Below are 15,768 nucleotides of genomic sequence, written 5' to 3'. Positions count from 1 at the left end.
ATCTCCTTGACAAAGGAAATCTCATGAGATGAAGGTCCTGTCAACAACATATCATCAACATACACTAAGAGTGTAATAAAGGTAGTACCTTTGCCACGAGTAAAGAGGGAATAATCAGACTTGGATTGTACAAATCCATGTATGGACAAAGTGGAGGAAAACTTGACAAACCATTATCTAGATGTCTATTTAAGACCATATATTTTTCTATTTAGACAAGAAGCAAGCTTCTCCCCCTTACTTGGTACCTTGGAAGTTTTATAACCCATGAGTAAAGATACGTAGACTTATTTAAACAATTTACCATTTGAAAAGGCATTATTGATATCCTATTTGGACTAATTGCCAATTGAAAGAAGTCACTAGGGTGAGAAATGAAGGGATTGAATCCCGTGTGGAAGAGCATGAACACTTGTGCTTTTAATTTACATTTGGAATATACAGAAAATACAAAGAACTAAACATGTTTTGTACAGAGAAGATTTTCAGATAAAAAGAGAATTACCTTTGAATACTTTCTTCAATATCTTCTCCAAATCCTCGTTGTGATCATGATTTAAGCAAATCTTCTTTGGTCTCAAACACCATCACCAAGATCTTTCTTGCTATTCTTTGGCAAAGAAAAAGTTTGTGGGAATCTTTTTGGAAGTCTGGGGAGAAACCTTTTCTCTATAATTTTGTGTGATGAAAGATTGGAAGAGAGTTGAGAGAGATTCGAGTGTGGGAGTTGAGTTTCAAGAAGAACAATTCTTATCTGTAAAATGATAATTCTATAACAAACTAATTTAGGGGAGCTTCAATTCTGTAAAATGATACAATTTATAGAGAAAGATCTCAATCCAATTGTTAATTGGATTTGAAAGTGCATCATATTTCAAAATCTTTTCATATTTAGAATTTGGATTTAAAATTGGAGATAACTTAGTTTGATTTAAATTAGATTTCTTTTAATCTAACTTCAATTGATTTAAATCGAATTGGGACTAAAGTTATAAAATTGGTGGGCGAGTTGTGATAATATTCCCACCTTATTTGCAAAGATATGGTGAGATTTTATCAAATTCAAATTGATTTTAACTTGTGTCAAATTGGCGCAATGTTCAAACTTAGATCATTATCTCACTTAAAAATTTGGCACTATTTCAATTTTTTTTTATTAAATTAAGGATAAAATCTCTAAATTTATCTCAAATTAAAATTCGAAATATGAAATTTGGTCATATTTCCAATTTTATCTCAAACTCAAATAATTTAATTTAGACTTTTATCTCAAGTGAAGATAAATTAGAAATAAAGTCTTCAATTTATCTCAATTTTAGATTAGGGACATAATATAAAATTCACTCCAAACAAAAATGGAGTGAAATTCAAATTTCATCTCCAAAGTTGATACATCAAATGGAACCAAAATCAACAATAAATTACTTGTATTTTGATTTCAATCTTATTTCAGATTAAAAGTTGGGCATATTCTAAATTTTATACTAAATTCAAAGGTTCTTAACCTTAAATCAAATTAAATTAAGGATAAAACTATTAAAATTTGGTCATATTTCAAAATTTATCCCAAATTCAAGTTGTCAAAATTTAGAGGCTCTTATACTCTAACCAAATCAAATGGTGGATTGGACCTCAAATTTGTTTCAAATTAAATTCAAATGGTCAAAATCTAGACTTTTATCCTCAAGACAACTTAAATTGTGGACAAATGGTGGATTGGACAAATTTGTTTCAAATTAAATTCAAATGGTCAAAATCTAGACTTTTATCCTCAAGACAATTATTGTGGACAGTCAAATTAGTTTGGTCATGTTCCAAACTTTATCCCAAATTTTTATTAAACTTATGAGCTAAATTCATAGTCCTACTTTGACACATCAAATAGAGTCAAAATCAAAAGTAAATAACTTGTATTTGGATTTTATTTATTTTTTTTTTTAGATTCATTCACTCACATACGTGCATAAATCTCGAAAAGACATATGTTGAAAGAGAACTTTTGGATGAATCATAAATTAACACGTCATTTAATAAATTAAACTTATAATATTAAACTCTTCTTATTATAACATCATCAAATATCACTTTCTCTCTCTTTATCTAAATCTTTTGCACGGTCATACCCTTTTGTTTCTTTTAAACATATATATTTACTAAAACTTTTAATTAAATTCTCATTTTTTCTTCAAATAATGAATGATGATAATAATAATAATAATAATAATAATAATAATAATAATAATAATAATAATAATAATAATAATAATAAAATGTGAACTTGTTTTCATATTTCGAATTTTATTTTTAAAATAAATAAATAAATATATAAATTTTTTATGACCTTGACTTTAGAATGATATCTCTTTACCACATCAAACTAATAATTGTATACATTAAATCTCCTCCACTTTTGGTATGTGAATTGATTTAAACTCTGCACTACCAGGATTTTGTTTTAAAACTAGTAATGCATACAATGTTCACACGTACATGAGATTCTTTAAATGCAAGAATTAACCTAATATTAATTCAAAATGCATGGAATAAAACGGATGCTACTGGCTTCCTTAACATGAGTGAAGTTTTTCTTCTTTGTCTTCATCTATATTTTTTCAATTTATTTTAAAATAATTATGTGAAAGTTTTTGTCGGTTCCTAGAATTTTAGGAGAAAAATAATCTTCAATATATGCAAGAAAAACATAATTATAGGGACAAAACAGACATTTGATCCAATTGTATTTACGAACAACTATCAACTTACTTGTAATGATTATATTCATGGATGCAACTTATCCTGTAGTGCATAAGAGTGTAATTATAGGTCTATAGTGGTTTGCCTATAGTTAATGAATGAAGATTAATTAATTAAAGTGTTTAGTTAATTAATGTTGTATTATTGGAGCTTATAATTTGTGGGTTTATAAGGTCCTCTTTGCTTGCTCAGAACATACCAACAAGAATCAAAAGTATTGAAAGATGAATTTATAACGTTCAAATTTATTTATTTAAGGAAAACATATTTATTGTATTTTACAATTAATATAAGTATTAATGTATTGTAATACATTATTATCATAAAGTAAAGTTAGTTTGAATGAGATTCAAATTAAAACTATATAATACGAGAGATTTTATATATTTGAATAATTCAAATAATTAATCATTTTTGTAAGATATTAAAATGATTGATTAATTTAATTAGATTTTAACCTAATTACGTCTATAAATAGGACTTTATAGAGGGATGATAAGACAATAGTTTGCATATATTTTTTTCCTCTAAACTCTCCCAAAATACAGAGAAAGGTTCTCTATTATTTCTTTCTTTTTAAGAAGTTCTCACAAGCTAATCCTTATTGAAGTCATAGCAAGAAAGTCTTCGTTGAGGAGAATATCAATTGGAAAATATTTCACTGTAGCTACATTTCTACAAAGGTATCATTCTCTTATGCCTGGCCTAATTTACTAATTTTTATAGGGCTTTAATTCTAATGGAAAATCAAAGTAAGCGATTCCATCACTTCTGCTGCGGAATCAAAGCATCTGATCCCTTCATATGTGGGTAGTAGATTCCGCACGAACACTACGAAAAGGATAAAGAGAGTTAGTATTAATCCCTCTAAAGTGTAAGTTTCTGATGGTGGGGATAAGATGGTTGAAGATTCTCAAGCAGCAATGTTTTACTTTTGGTTTGACTCTAGCTTCTCACAAGGCCTACCAAGATTTAGAAAGCACCATAGAGTTAAACGAAGACGAGTCTGACAACCACCCAACCAATCCTCAAGTGATAGACACTTTTAACGAAAAAATGCTCTCTTCTATCAAAATGCCAAAAAATTTCCTCACCATAAGACTTTCGTCTAATTGGGATGTTAATGATGTCAACAGCATAGTGGGGAAGAGAAAGAACCCTAATAAGATCTTCATTCCAAGATCTATCTGGGGTTGATGCCCTAAAGTCTCGTGTCCTGTAGTTTGTAAACAGTTTGTACGAACGCTTGTGTTGTTAATATATGATATTTACTTCACATCTTGTATTTTTGCTCGGTTACTTATTTTATTTGCTTTACCACAAACCAATAAACATAAAATCTCTGGTTAGCTGTATATGACTCAAGCATGTATGTGGTGACATAAAAGTGGACCATGTCTTGAGTGATAACCAAAATGGTCTGTAGTATATGGATATAGGAAGGAAACCTTATCCTGGTAACGCTACGGACGTGGTCCGCTTTGTGGAATGGTCACATGTGTTGTGACTTGTCACAGATGGTCTGATCCTGATCATTCATGTTAGGGACATGTGAGCAAGGGCGTCCTATACAAAGAGTTTGTATAAGACCTGACCACGAAGTGTTAACGTCTTGTTATATAACACCGTTCATGATAGAGACTTCACTTCACTAGGATGACCATAACAGGACCTCAATCCTGAGTGAGTTGGGAACTCCTGCCATTCAGAGTGGTTCTTTGATTTGTATGGGTACGAGTGGCCAGGTCGCCGATTCAAACATACCATTTTCAGGATTCCTCTGATTTGGGAGCTGGGAACTCAGCTACACAAGATGAAATTCACTTCTTCCTCGAGGCAGGGGTAAGTAGATAGATAGCTCCCTTAAAGGCTGATTCCGGGGCTTGAATGATGTGGCACCACATACATTCTCTTGGCCCAAGAGGTGTTCACACATAGTTGGACTATGTTGTATTGTTCATTAGAGGAATCGGTGGTACATAAGAAGTGAGATGTAACTACAAGAGCAAAACGGTAATTTGGCCTAGTTGTACTTACGAGCATCTGTGAAAGGTCATCGTACGAATGATTGGTTATATCCGATGAACACAGAAATATATCTGTGGTAAGAAAAGTTCAACTGTTGGTCTTTAGTGGAATGTGTCTTTAGTGGAATACCTGACAGTTAACGGATGGTGGATCTCGTGGCTAAAGAGTTTAGTCAGCTATTCAAGACCGTTAGAGCTTTGAGCCATAGGTCCATTAGGTCCCCTGGGTAGCTTGGATAAAGTCGAGAACCAATATTTGGGTTAATTTGAAATGTTCAAATTGACAAGAGGAAGTTCGATTATATATGATATAATTGGCTAAATGTATGAGATACATTATTTTGGAGGAAATTAGATATAAATATGATTTATATCAAGTAGAGGAGAAAATACTATAGTAGATATGTGATATCAAACTATAGGATAAAAATATAATATGATTATATTTATTAATTAATTAAATGATTAATTATATGTTAATTAATCTAAAAATCACGTTCGGACGTGGGTTAGTGGGAATGAGTTGGTTATTGTAACCGATGAATTAAAATGAAAAAATGTTTTCATTTTTGAATCGTTCAATCAATCGCCCGAAAAGAAAAATCAGAGCGCACGTTGGTGAACATCTAAACGATCGCTTACGTAAAACGAAAGCCTATACGATAGTCCTCTCCGTCTAAACCATCGTCTACCTCACGCCTAAACGATCGCACACTATATCCTACACGATTAGATAGCTTCTCTAAACGATCGTATAGTGTGCCGATTTTACTAAAGGATCGTTCAATAAATCCTACACGATCGTGTAGCTTCTCCTAAACGATAAGCAGTCTGCTATGCAATAACTTCTTTTTCCCTCCCATTTTCTTATCGCCTACACGATTTGTGTTTCCTCCTTCCTCTACCAAATTCACCAAAGACCACGCTTTGGGTTTTCACTCCGAGAATACCCGGGGCTCTTTTCTAGTTGTGTCATCCCCACGATGTTTGTATTCGTGCATTATTCGTGCTACTGTTATAGATGCTGCTGCTGGGTGTTGGTAGATCGCGTGGAGGTTTTTGTTGCGTTGGAGTTCCGAAGTGTGAAGAACGTCTTCAACTGGTATGAAACTCTATCCCTTGTTATTTTTTTGTTCATAACATGCCGTTAATTAAGATTTATTTGCATAACTATGATTTGAATGTATAATATGTATTTCAGTCACGATGAGATCAGAGCGATCCGAACGCGCTCATGGAACTCTTAGATATGAGATCCTTCACTATCAACATTGAATAGAACAAACACTTTTTTTATCTTTAGCTCTCTCATCAACCCAACTTGGCTTGAAATTCTCATTGTTCAAGATCCAAGGATTGCCCATAATAGAGACATACACTAGAACCCTCTGTTGTTCCTACCGCTACTAGTTCCTCTTTTCATATTCATTGGTGCCCCTCATCGATCAGGCTGCTGGAAACTCAATGTAGACATCATGTGGTCGTACTAGGAAGGAAGATGAGGTCTTGGTTTGATTGTCTGTGATCATGAACGTCTACTACTCTTGAGTAGTTGTAAATTTTCCTAGAGGAGGGGTGATATTAATCTGCTGGAAGTTGAGGCCATCTTGGAGAGTCTAAAAGCAATCAATCAGGAGTGAAGAGTCTAACCCTTCGCTAGAGATTGACTCTAATTTGATGGTGGTTATCAATCTCACTAATGGGGTGAATTCTTCTTCGACTGAAATTTAGGTTTTTATCCTACTATGCGTGTTATCCTACTATCCTGCTATGCATATCCCCAAAACGAGTCAGAAAGTTCAACATAGCTCATCATAGACCGAACCATGTCCAATAGGGTTCTGCTTCTCCTTTTCGATACACCATTCTGTTGAGGTGTACCAAGGGCTGAGAGTTAGGACGCAATTCCATGTTTTATCATATAGTTTTGGAATGTTAAGTACAAATACTCTCCATCGCAATCAGATCATAGTGTTTTTATCTTTTTACCTAACAAGTTATCAACTTCAGTCTTATACTCCTTGAACTTTTCAAATGCTTTAAACTTATATTGCATTTAGTATAGATACCCATATCTAGAATAATCATTTATGAAAGAAATGAAATATTCATACCCTCATCGTGCTCTTACATTCATCAGAACGCACAAATCTGAATGTATAAGCTCCAAGGTCTCTTTGGCTCTATAACCTTTTCTAGTAAAAGATCATTTTGTCATTTTGCTTTCAAGGCATGACTCACATATATGCAAAGAGTTTCATTCTAAACTATTTAGAAGTCCACTTTTCACCAATCTCTCAATCCTATTGAGATTAATGTGACCTAACCTTAGATGCCAAAGATGGACATTTTCTTTAGGAGAAGCTCTCGGTCTTTTAATAGTTGTTGCCCTTTTGAACATTTCAGTATTTAGCACAACTTTTGTAACTAACGACCTTAATACATATAAGTTATTTCCATTGAACCAAAGCCTAGTTCCATTCCATTCTTAAAAATAAATACTTTATTTTTAGAGAATGATAGAGAATACTTTTGTTCAATCAGACAAGAAACAAAAATTAAGTTCCTCTTAATATGAGGAACAACATATAAGTCATCCAATAATATATACTATTTCTTGTCCAAAAATAACTTAAACCTGCCTACAGCAACAACTGAAATGGCCTCACCAGTACCGACTCTAAGAGTCATATATCCAACTACTAATTATCTCCAGGAATTAAATTCCTGATAGGAAGAACATACGTGATTAGTAGCTCCTGAATAAAACTATCTAGGAAGAATCATCATTCCCTATTAAGCACGTCTCTAAGACAAATAAATCAGATTTATTGTCTTCAGAGTTCTTCATTTTCTAGAAAGTAGTGGGATCAGATCCATAACTCATATCATAAACTCCTATTTCATCTCAGAGAACAATCCTCGTTGATTAACTTCACTAGATTTAGCAATATGGACTTTATCTAAAGAGCTGAAAATACTGGTTTCATCGTCATCAACCCCATTTTTCTTGAATTGTGAGAATTTTTGCTCAAACAATTATTGCATTGATTTCATGATTTGATGTGCAGTAACCATACTCTCAAATCTTTTGGCTAAGGCATCATGTATGCTTACCAAAATGTAAACTTGGGCCTTATTATTAGCCTTCGTCCGAGTTTCGTATGCATCACGAACATTTCATGTTGCATCGGGGGTTGGGACTTGAGGAAAATCCTTAGTGAAGACGATGTTGAGATCGTTAACCATGAAAGACATTTTAATTGAATTTTTCCAAGTCGTATATTAAAAAACGGTCAAAATAATAGGGGCAAATAACGAAAAAAAAAATAATTTGACATTTTTGTTGAAAAGAAACAAATTGATCTACATTAGATTTTAGCATAACTTTAAAACATCCAATCAATTTTAGTAAAAAATACATGAACCCCATTTAACATCTAATTTTTGCAATGATGCTTTAGTGATTTAGGAAAAAAGCCACCGAAGGGTAGCCAGTTTTCCCTTCACTGAAATGAGACATTCTCAACTAATTATTACACTAGAATAACTCTTACTCTATAACAATTAGTCATCATTGATTTGGTCAAGAAACCATTAACAAGCTTAACAATTTCTCTTAAGTGTGACCCTTCATTTTTTACTCTAAAGTTCCGCCCCAATGAGTCAATCGAAAGAAAAAATTGATTGAGGCAAAAACTAAAGTGGTCCTATCCATTTATGGAGTACGCCTTGATATTGACCTAATGTACAAACCATCGGAAGGGAGATGCTTCTAGGGCACCTCGAGGTCGTGCAATAAGATCTCAAGGTGCAAACTAATGAAGGAGACCGTAGGACATGTTGACACACATCCCTCTCCCACTTACTATAAATACTCTATCAATTCATCTTGATATTGACCCATGCAAACACCATTCGAAGGGGGACGGTCCCAAGGTGCCTCGAGGCCAAACATGAGTTTCACGGTGTGAACATTAAGGGAGAAACGTGAGTGAAAAATTGACGTATCACATACATCTTTTTCCTCCCACAGAGTATTTTAAAAGAAAAAATTTAGGGTTTATTTAATTTAGGAAAAGTACGGCTAATTATTTTTACTAAGTGATTATTTAAGTTTTCCCAACAGTAACACTTACTTTGGATAGTTAAACAATTCCGATTAATGTTCGTTAACACTTTAACAATCAACAATTGCATGCTTGTAGCAAATCTATCTAATTCACCTTTCCATGTCAGAATCTCAGATCATAGGTAGGGGTGTTTCGTTTCCGTCAGTTTAAATACCTCAGCCTAGACAAAACTAGCCTTAGACAAAAAGTTCCTTATAGATACGTGTGTTACAATTTTAATCTTTTATTAAAATCAATTTAATCCTATTAAATTGATTAAAAATATTTAATTAATTTCTAATCTCATTAGAAATTTATGATCTTAGGTCTATGTGAATCATATTTTAAAACTATTTAAAAAAATGATTTTACCTAAGTTTGCATGCAACTCTGAATTATTGATTTTAATTTCTAATTTCATTTAATTATAATGATTATAAATTAAATGAAATACATTAAAACCATTCAATGCATCGAATGGCATACTTAATAAATTTATAACATTTATAAAATTATCTAAAGTAATGTCTAATAACATACATTGCATCCATAGATTCAACTATATATTATAACTCTTATAATATAAATAATGCATGACTATGTTATTAATGCATGTAAGCATATAGTATAACATTTATATTATATGATGCATGAGCATGCTATAAAATTAAAATCATGCAACTATATATTATAACACTTATAATATAAATAATACATGAATAATGCATAACCTATGGAGAGATTTTTACTATATGACATACATTATGACATATATAAATAAATTAAATCATACATAATATGCATAATTTAAAATAGCAATTTATGGACCGAGATTGGACTCTTAAACCATTAATTAAATTAATATAAAATTTATATTAATTTAATTAATCAAAAGTCTAACTACTACAAATTAATAGTCAAACTGGTTCGAAACAAGTGAATTGACCCTTGAATCGCTCGAACTGGACCAAGAACAACTTGAACCAGCCACAAACCAACAAAAAAGAACCCAAACCAACCAAACTGGAGAATCCATGAACCAAACTGGAATATCACTCTACGAACCACGTGCGACTGGACGTTGAACCACGATTCTTCTCCGTCTCGGAACGTCACGACGCTACGGAAAAGAACTTCGTCTGCCACATCAGAGCGTCACGACGCTAAGGCACAACGTTTTGACGCTACTGTACAGTCGCCTACTGTACATATTCAAATTATTTCGATTCTGCTCCGATTTGGGCTTCCATTTCTCCAGAAATTCACCGAGAACATCACGAACGACTTAATACTTTAATAATATAGACTTGATTGTAATTAATGCCAAAAAAACATAGGGCCCTTACATATCAAATCGTAAAATTAAAATAGTACAACTAAAGCCTAATCTCGAAACATCCATAAATCGCAAACCAACATACATTCCATACATTCATCACACGAACAAATTATAAAATGCAATACCCACCAGAATTCTATAAAACAAATTATGGAAAGTAAAAAAAAATGGGACCAAAAACCTCCACTCTGATACCAATTATATGGAACCAGTGAAGGTTTGCAGCGGAAAAGGATCGTCCCAATTTTAATTTTTTCATAGAATCCCAATTTTAAATAACAAGAAAAATATGCATTACAAAGATTTAAAATTACAGCATGCATAAAAAATAAATTAGGGAAGAAACAACGCTTACCCTTGAAGCCAAATGGTCTTCACGAATTCCCTCGATCTGGATCATGAACCCTTCGTTCTGGATTTTGATCTCCAAAAATACAGCAACCCAAATGGCCACCACCACTTACCCTCTGTATTCTTTTGGGATTGAGAATTCAAGAGTTGTGGGCTCTTAAATTTTGGAAGAGAGGGAGAGATTTGAGAGGAGAAAGAAAAATACTTTTTCTTCTATGTGAATTCCATTGAGAAAAAACTATAGAGATTTCTCTTGGGAAGCCAGAGAAAGAAGATGAGCGTCCATAAAAAAACTGAAAACTCACGTCTGGTTGAGAGAGAATTAAGAGGATGGAGTTGTAACCCCCTCCCTTTAATTAAATTAAATCTAAAATTAATATAATTTAATTAATAATTATATATATATACACTATATGTTATGTCAAATATAACACATAACCTATAGTTTTTATATTGTATCAAATTCAATATAACTTATAGTTTTATTTTCTCTCAACAATGCATGGTATTTTATATAAATCACATTTATACTAAATTCAATTATATGAATCTCATCTATATAACTAATATTTGAATCATATTCAAATATTTAATTCATCTCTACCATTTATGGTATTTAACATAAATCATATTTATATTAAATTTAAGTATACGAAATTCATTCATATAATTAGTATTTGAATCATATTCAAATATTTAATCCCTTTCAAAGTAACCTTTATGTTATTATGTATTGAATACATTATATTAATTATATCACATATAATTAATTTAATTCATTATATCATATATAATTAATTCCCTCAATTAATTTGAACAATTTAAATTAATCCAAAATTAATTCTCAATAATCCCTGTTGACCTATAGAGGGAACTTTATGGACCTATAGATTAAAGCTTCAATGGTACTTATATAATTGATTAAACTCTTTAATTAAATTACCCAACATCTATTAACTGTCGGTCACTCCACTAAAGATCGACAACAGCACTTTTCGCCCTACATATATATTTCTGTATCCATTGGATAATCAACAGTGCAATGACCCTTCACAAATTGCTCGTAAATACAACTGCGACAAAATTACCGTTTTGCCCCTGTAGTTACATTTAACTCCTTAAGTACCACTGATCCTTCTAATGAACAATAAGTCATAGTCCAACTATGACCAAGTCCCTCTCAGGCCAAGAAAGGGTGTGACCACATTGTTCAAGCCCCGAAATCAGCCTTAAGGGAGCAATTTATCTACTTACCCCGACATTAGGAAAGGGGTGAATCCCGTCTTATGTAGCTGGCCACATTGTTCAAGCTCCGGAATCAGCCCTCATGGGTAGGAGTTCACAATACAGTCAGGATTCAAGTCATGTCACCTATGGTCATTCTGGTGAAATGTAAGTCTTTACTATTAACGACGTTATATAATGAGACTAGTCATTTCGTGATCCGATCTTATACAAACTCTTGTAACATCTACAAAACGGGTCGTATCCGTAGTGTCACCAGGATAAGGTACCCAGCCTTATCCATCTACTACAGACCGTTTAGGTTATCATTTAAATATGATCCACCTATATGTCTCTATATATATGTTTAAATTACATAAAATAACCTAAGATCTTAGTTTATTGGATTGAGTATATACTCATAAAATAACAATTATATGACGAAGCCTTATCCATCTACTACAGACCGTTTAGGTTATCATTTAAATATGATCCACCTTGGTATGCACTTTAATAAATTCACTGCCATATTAGAAGGGTATTGTGATGCCAATGGGTTACAGACAATGACGAAGTAAGCTTCAATAGTGAATATGTTTTCTTACTAGGCGGAGGAGCTATTTCATAGAAGTCTACAAAATAGACTTACATAGCTAGGTCCACCATGGAATCTGATTTTATTGCTCTAGAGTTAGCTTGACAAGAGGTAGAGTGGCTTAGAAGCCTACTGGAAGATATACGATTGTGGGGGACATCAATACTGGTCTTTTTACACTACGATTTATAAGCAGCCATAGGAATGACCAAGAATAGTGTGTATAACGACAAAAGAAGCCATATACGTCTTAGGCATGAAGTTGTGAAATAGTTATTAAAAAAAAGGAATTATCTCCTTGGAATATGTCAAGTCTGAGAGGAATTTGACAGATCTTCTAACTAAAAGTTTAACAAGGAGAATAATTCAAGAATCCTTAGTAAACATGAGACTCAGACCCACGAAATTTCCATAGCCCTTTATTTGGATGGTCTTGATATGGACTTGACGTATAGTTGTGGAAGTCTTCATAGCTCTCGATTTTTTAGTGGTTTGTCTTTGACAGACTTGATGAAGCAATAACGTGATTGTGAAGGTGTGGCCGCCTTTTATGGAAAAGTTTCAAAGTCTTTTCCTAGAGCTCTCACGTCACCCGAGGTTAATGTATATGGCCTAAACAACACACTCTATATCGCGAAATTGAGAAAATTTAAGGAGTGAAACGTGTTGTAGAGGTCTCAACGATAGTTATTGAAATTTCAAGAGGTAATTCAGTCTCTCTAACAAAGTTGTTGCCCTACTTTACTATGCATCAATTCAAATCGTAAGATATTGATGTTTAAGTTTATCCTCCTATCTTTGCTCAAAAATAGTGTTTTATATTTCTTTTATTTTCAAACTAATTTACTATACCATTCATTCATGGGAGATTGTTGGGAATGGCTAGTGGCCCAAGGCTCATAGCAAAAGTAAAAGGGGTTGGGAGTAACTTGTCCCACATTGGAAGTTTTGACAATTGAGAGTGTGTATAAATATAAAGGAGTGTAAAAAAGCCTCCAAATTATGGATGTGGTGGAAGATATAACCTTTTCCCATGCGCCTGCTACTGTCGCTGCCGTTCGAGCAGGCAAGTTCGGGTAACTGCGCTTGCGACAAAAAAGATCTAATTTTTACTACATTTTCTTTTAAAATGTTACCGTTTTATAATTTAATTAAAGTTTTCTATTTTAGATCCGTTGGCTATTTAATTTTCAGCTTGTTGGCCATTTATTCTGTCCAGCTAGCTGTTGTGTTCTTCACCTATGCAGAAAAGCTTTTTCGATTGAGAGACACAAAAAGTTATCTACATCTCTTCTCTGCTATTTTCTCCCTTCTTAACACTGTTCTGAGAATTCTTTTCCTGATGATTCCATTTCTAATTCCAGCGAGTGCACACTTGAATTGGGGAGTTATGTTAACCTTGGGGAGACACCAACATACACGATTTAGCACCGAAGTCGCACTGAAATTTGGTTTCAAGGAAGTGATTTTACCACGACACAACAATGATATTCGAAATTTTGGTTCTTACAAATTTCTCCCATGTGTCAGAAGATCTCGTTACTACAGTAATGCATATATAGGCTGAGACAATGGGCTGAAAAAAGTGAAAATGTACAAAATTTAAACATTGAGATCCTATATTACGTAACCATTTCGTTTTTTATTTTTGGTATTTGAAAATTATGAGTAAAAATTAAATATCAAAATAAGAGATTTAAACGTGAAAGATGAAGGAAATCGAACACGAGGATTTCCATGAGGAGCAGAAAGATCATTCTAAATTACAATCATACATGAACTTTACAATAACAATAAAAAACAGAAACATACGATTATGCATTCAATACAAAAATTATAACATGTTCAACAACAGATCAAGGACAAGAGTAACACATATTTGTCGACTCATTTGCAAGGTCCTTGATCACGAACGCTCGATCACAACTACACATGAATGCTCGTCCAACACGACCACTACACTACACAAACAACGCGCGCTCGAACTCAGCAATCGCCTAGTTCACGAACACTCTGATCAACAACAACGACCTCCACAGAACCTCGACAATGTCGAGTTGAGTATGACACACCCAAGAAGACTACCTTGGTATTCTTGGTATGAGAATCTAGAGGGTGGACTTTGTGTGGACTTGGTTTGAGGCAGAACAACGGAGGAAACACAATCGTGTAAACGATTGAGCAAGTGGGAGATGGCAGAACCTATCATATAGGTCGATGCCCAATCGTTTAGGAAAAGCTAAGTGATCGTCTAGCAAAAACTATGCGATCGTTTAGCTCATCGCTTAGCCGAGTGTCTATCGCCTATTAACACTCCACGATCATTTACCTTATCCAAGCTGTCGCTTAGTAAATCCTATTTACTTGACAACTTCTGTGAGAATATTTCTGAGAGAGGAAATCTCAAATTCATAAAATTTTACCAACATTAACATTACTAAAAATAGGAAAACATTTTTCCTTTTATCTCATGGCTACCATGAAACCACCAATAACCTTCCACTTAATTGATTATTTGAGAAAAAGATATGATTATCTAATAATTAATATTATTATAAGTATAAATGATAACTAACTTACCATAATATATTTATAACCTATAGTTTAATATTTCATCTCATGAATCATACAAACCATAGCTCTTTTTCTATTCATTGAGCTACCAAGGGGACTTTATGGACTTGTAGCTTGAAACTTCAACGGTATGTAAATAACTGACTAAACTTTTTAGCCACGGGATCCACCATCCGTTATCTGCCAGACATTCCACTAAAGACCAACAGCTGAACTCTTCTTACTACAGATATATTATGTGTCCATCTTAACCAATCAACAGTGCGACAACCCTTCACAGGTCACTCGTAAGTACAGCTCGGCCAATAACCGTTATGCCCCTGTAGTTACATCTAATTCCTTAAGTACCACTGATCCCTTTAATGAACATAAGTCATAGTCCTACTATGACTGAGTCCTCTCTTCCAAAGAGAAGCTGTGGCCACTATGTTCAAGCCCCGGAATCAGCCCTGAAGGGAGCAATCTCTCTATTTATCCCTACTTCGGGAAAAGAGTGAATTCCATCGTGTGTAAGTGAGTTCCCAGCTCCCAGATCAGACAAGTCTCCAAAAAGGTAGGCATGTTGAGTCGGCAATTTGGCTACTCTCACCCATACTAATCAAGGGACTGCCCTCAAAGGCAGGAGTTTCTAAAACACTCAAGATTGAGGTTGTGTCACCTATGGTCGTTTAGGTGAGATGTAAGTCTCTAGTATCAACGGCGTTATATACAGAGTCTAGCCATGTCATGGTCCGGTCTTATACAAACTCTTTGTATAGGACACCCCGCTCGCATGTCTCCATATATGGTTAG

Source organism: Benincasa hispida, chromosome 9 (assembly GCF_027475165.1).
Source record: "Benincasa hispida cultivar pf3 chromosome 9, pf3_genome.v1.1, whole genome shotgun sequence".
Classification (NCBI taxonomy): Eukaryota; Viridiplantae; Streptophyta; class Magnoliopsida; order Cucurbitales; family Cucurbitaceae; genus Benincasa; species Benincasa hispida.
Note: the sequence above shows the minus strand (reverse complement) of the source record.